Source organism: Montipora capricornis, chromosome 8 (genome assembly GCF_036669925.1).
Source record: "Montipora capricornis isolate CH-2021 chromosome 8, ASM3666992v2, whole genome shotgun sequence".
Lineage (NCBI taxonomy): Eukaryota > Metazoa > Cnidaria > Anthozoa > Scleractinia > Acroporidae > Montipora > Montipora capricornis.
The window spans coordinates 39,077,521-39,082,520 of NC_090890.1; the positions used below are offsets into that span (position 1 = coordinate 39,077,521).

At 41.6% G+C, this 5,000-nt stretch overlaps 1 protein-coding gene and 1 pseudogene across 3 annotated transcripts in view; both read left to right on the top strand.

Moving 5' to 3' along the window:
• The window catches only part of LOC138060099 (zinc finger protein 420-like), a 9,421-nt gene extending 9,263 nt beyond the window's left edge, over positions 1-158 (top strand). For all 3 annotated transcript variants that reach the window (XM_068905805.1, XM_068905806.1, XM_068905807.1), the window contains one exon: positions 1-158. This exon is cut by the window's left edge and continues 2,094 nt beyond it. The gene's annotated coding sequence lies outside the window, so the exon portion shown is untranslated.
• Positions 159-3,405: 3,247 nt separating this feature from the next.
• The window catches only part of LOC138060503 (E3 ubiquitin-protein ligase TRIM71-like), a 2,646-nt pseudogene continuing 1,051 nt past the window's right edge, over positions 3,406-5,000 (top strand).

The following is a 5,000-nucleotide window of genomic DNA, read 5'->3' on the forward strand; positions in this document are numbered from 1 at the left end:
CGATAAAATATCCCGCCAGCCATGCAGGCTACCTGAGCCTCAAAAAACATGGCGGTTCATCATCATGTGTGTGAGAACCAAAAACTAGTAGCGGCGGTGCTTATCACATATTCAAGCCAAGAGGTTCTTGTATATGACCTGATAAACGTGTGTTTTCATGTCGATTGGTTATTTTTGTAATACGCAACAGTTTAATTACGGAAATTACACCTGACGTTTGTGTAAATCAGACCAAGGCCCTAGTTGTTGAAACGATGGATACCGGATAAACACTAGCAAAACCAATTGATTTGACTGGTGTTAATTGTTGATTTCAGTTTACAGTGCCCCCGTGCTCCAGCGCTAGAAGACTACACATGATTTAAATATAGTTCCATTTCTTTTTCCCCTTTTATGTGAATTTCACAACAGTTTTCCATTTTTGCAAAGTGACAACAACTCAGTTCAGTTAAATTGTAAAATTAAACGGCTACATACGACAATCACTTTCGATCTGTGTATTCACTTAAATGACGCCAGTCGAACACTGGGGCAATCGTTAACGTGCACTTATTGAAGGCATGGTGACGTTATCACATACTGAAACAGATGTAATGAGTGGCCAAGATCGATGTTTTGCATTTAGAACAAGCCGTTCAGTCTTGTCAGTGTTCAATTTGAGCACGTTGGATGACATCCAGGCATACATGTCTTGGATAGAAGCTTCCATCTTAGCTTTGGCTGCCTCAGCTTCATGGACTACTGAGGACTGAAATTGGGTGTCGTCTGCGTATAGATGGTAGTTCATGTCATGTTTACAGATGACATCAGCAAGTGGAGCAGTATAAAGTAGAAAGAGAAGCGGCCCTAGAACCGATCCCTTTCCCGATTCCATAAGGTAGATCTCTTTCTGCTGATGAGCCTCCATTAAGACTTACAAACTGACTTCTACCTGAAAGATAGGATGAGAACCAGTCGAGAACCCTGTCACAGGAACCATACATCTGGGACAACCGTGAGAGCAAATCAAAATCAAATCAAAAGTATCGAACGCTGCCGACAGATCTAACAGCAGTAAAATAACCGATCTCCCATTGTCTATAGCACGAGATATAGTTAATGGCATGTGCAGCTACTCAAGCGCCTAAGCCGTGTCGTTTGCATTTAACGCTTATTGTTTCACCTGATAACTTAGCCCAACAATGACGATATAGTATGTACTCACTCAGTCGAGATTTACGAAAAACACATCTTACTTAACATACTGTTTTGAAAATGATTCATATAATTGAACTTTGAATCGAAAACAGCACTTTATCCGCCTATAAAAGGAAAGGAAAGGAACTTTATTTAAGTGTCTAATCTTCTAGCGCCGTAGAGCACTAATCGGGGACACTGTAAATTGAAATTAACAAGTTAACGCAAATCAAATCAAATTTTGGTTTTTGAGGAGTGGGGAAACCGGAGTACCTGGAGAAAACCTCTCGGTGCAGAGTAGAGAACCAACAAACTCAACCCACATATGACGCCGAGTCTGGGAATCGAACCCGGGCCACATTGTTGCGAGGTGTGCACTCACCACTGCGCCATCGGTTGGCTCGACTAGTTGATCATCGGGCTACTCTGACAGAGGTCGCGGCCCCGGATCAGAGCCCTTGTTAGTAATAAAAGTTGTGTGAGACGTGAAAAAACTAACTCATTGCTCGAAAAAGAATGTACGTACTTCCGTCCCGTTAATTGATTGTCGTGTCCTATCCTGGGTACTTCAATTCAATATTCATTCAATGTGTGACTTGCTGGCCACTTTATTTGCAGGCTTTTGACAAAGGTAAATGTTGACTTGCAATATCTACCTTCTATAACTGCAGGCTCAGTTTATAATTAGTTTGAACAGGAAATCCCGCCTCTTAAGTTGCAATATATATTTTTAAATGAGATCCTCAAGACTGATGTCGTGCGTCAATAAAGGCCCCGTAATACGAGCAACATTTTTCGTGCAACTTGTCGCGCAACTTTGTTGCGCTTATTACTGCCTTCTTGCGCAACAAAGTTTCATGTTGCAAAAAGTAAAAGTGACGTCTACTTTTTGCGACACAAAAATTTGTTGCGCAAGAAGGTGGTAATACGCGCAACAAACCATCTCAACTTGCAACGCAAAATTGTTGCGCGACAAGTTGCACGAAAAATGTTGCCCGTATTACTGGGCCTTAAGACCCAGTTGCAATTACACTTGTTCGCATGAAATGACCAAACATTAGACAAGAAACAAAAGGAATGAAAGACAAAAAGGGGAAAAGGCGGGGGTCATGGGCTCCAATTCCGTTGAGGCCACCTGAATTTTTCGGGTGTCTTTAAGACTGTCCAGTTAAGTGCGATGAACACTTCTCCATTTCGACCCTTTCTTTTTGTAAGAAAGTCTAATTTTGGGGCTGAGGCTGAACGGTTGTTGTCGTCTTTTTTTTTGTGGGCGATTTGAATGTGCAAACGTTCTTAACATTTCCTTAATGAAAGTTGTATGGTATTCTAAGTTCGACTACAAACTGAGTTGTTCTCGTGAAATAATTATAATAGTAAGGGACTCTGCAATAATTATCTGAAGGGAGGGCTCTAAATGTAATGGGGGAGGGAGGACTGAAATTAAATTATGGTGTAGGGTGGGGTATAGATGTCATTTTGTTAAACATAGGGTGGAGGGCTACAAGTTATATTTATGTTTAAATGGTGCTAATTTATTCGAACTTAACTTCTGTTAATGAATGACTTATAAGAATATCAAGAACGAGACATGGCACATCTACAGAGCCGCAAAAGTAGAGACTTTCTAGAAAGACGAATGAACACACCTGTCAACAAACTTGAATTTCGCACAATCTCCAATATTGAGCAGGAAAGCCGAAATTTCGTGATGTGAAAGAAGAATAATCAAGAAATCATTGGACAGATTTGTTTTTGGTGGTACTTTAGTGAGCGAGGAAATATAACATCATGTTCGGAAGTCGCGGACCAAGGACACCATTCTGTACCTAATGACTTATGGCCGACAAAGCCGTCATGATTTCTGAATGTGCATCGTCTTTTGGATGATCTGGGTCCTTCTGTGAATCACTGGGTTGAAGCTCAGAGTCACTACATCATTGGCAGCGTGTTTCATTCAGTTCCTAGTGCCCTTGTTTTTCTTCCTTTAAGCTCTCGCCAAGTAACATCACATGATATTCCGGAATTAAATCAATTTTAGTTAACTTTGTTAAAATAGCGCTTATTGATGGCAAATGGTTAGTTCAGTCTGGCCTTCAGTCACTAAGCATTTATACAAATATGTATACATAAATTTATTCTGCATTTTTCCTATCCAACAACCCCTCCTACCAATCACCAACAGATCGCGAATTCAAAAGCCTCAGGTAACTCTGTCGTGGATCAGTGAAAACAAAGTCACGCTTTCTAAGGTCAGAAGGTATCCTTTCAACGATTCTGTCAAAGAAAATGCAAATATTTCTCGGAATAACATACCATAGAGAAGGGTGTGTTGGATCATCATTCTCTTGGTCGTACTTGCGATGGAATCTCTCCTGAAAAACTTGGAAAAACATGTTACTTGTTCCATTTGTTTGGATACTTTCACTGAGCCCAAGACCATAGAATGTCTGCACACCTTTTGCTTTGAGTGTTTGAAGACACACGCTCTAAAACCTCAACAACAAGGAAGATTTCGCTGCCCTGAGTGCCAGGCGCGAATTGCTGTCCCTCAGAGCTTCGACAAATAGCCAACTGCATTTCTCTAAAACAGTTTGCTTAATCTTCTCGCGGTGCAAAAACGAGGAGGTGGCAGCGAGGAGATCAGTTGCGGCAACTGCAGGAAAAACAGCGCCGAGACAAGCTTCTACAGCGAATGCGGAACGTTCATGTGCCCTGATTGTGTCAATGCACATGAACTTCTCAGAAATGTGGCGTTTGAAGGACACAAAGTCAGACCAATAAAACACTTTAAAGAAGAAGACTACGAGGTTCTTCTCAAGCGACAATCCTTTTGCTCGCAGCAGTATCATGAACGAGAGATAACGAGGTTTTATTGCGTCGACTGCGAGACCTGTGTTTGTTACACTTGTGTAATTACGGATCCGCACAAGAACCATGCTATTGATCCGCTTGACAAAGCAGCCGGTAGCGAGAAGGCTAAACTCACGGCAGCAATTAAGTCGATAAAAGAAAAGAGCAAACTTTGCAGTGATGTGATTCGTCAGTTTGAGAAAACAGCTGTTGATGTGGAAACTAACGCTAACGCCGCTAAACGCCAAGTTTCCCAAACAGCTGACCAAATGATCGCCAAAATTCGAGAACGCGAGCGGGAGGCCATTATCGCAGTCGACAAGACACGCGTATCGAGACTGGAAAAACTAAAAGAAACGAAGAATCAGCTACAGTCCTTGCTGAGTCAAATAAATCAAGCTATAGAGTTTGCCAGCAACTTGGTTCAAAGTAGTTCAAGTTCAGATATCATGGAAAGCAAAAAAACCTTGGAAAAGCGATTTGAAGACCTTGACAAGACTGCAGTACCAACAGTTCCGGTTATATATGAATTTTGTGTCAGCAGCTGCAGTAGAGGAATTAACCCTGGGTCTTATTGCAACCGATGAGTTAACTATCAAAGTTCTGACTCAAGATTTTCAAGCTGGCGTTCAAGCAGAGTTGGTTATCTGTCCTAAACCCATGTGCGAAGTGCACCGTAAATTGTCTCACCTAGAAGTTCTCGTGGAACCCACTGAACAAGTGGGAAGTTTGATTACACGCAAAAACGAAGACGGAACTTTGTCGGCAAGATTTGTAGCTAAAGTTCCAGGTGCGTACAAGATTTCGGTGTCTTTTAAAGGTGACAAACTCCACAAGAATCCATTTTTAATCCAAGTAAAGCAACGAGGGCTTGAAGTTGTGGGTGAGTTTCGTTTACTGGGGCAAAATTATCACTATCATGACGGGATTGCTGTGAACAATAAAGGACTAATTGCTGTAACTGATAACGTGGG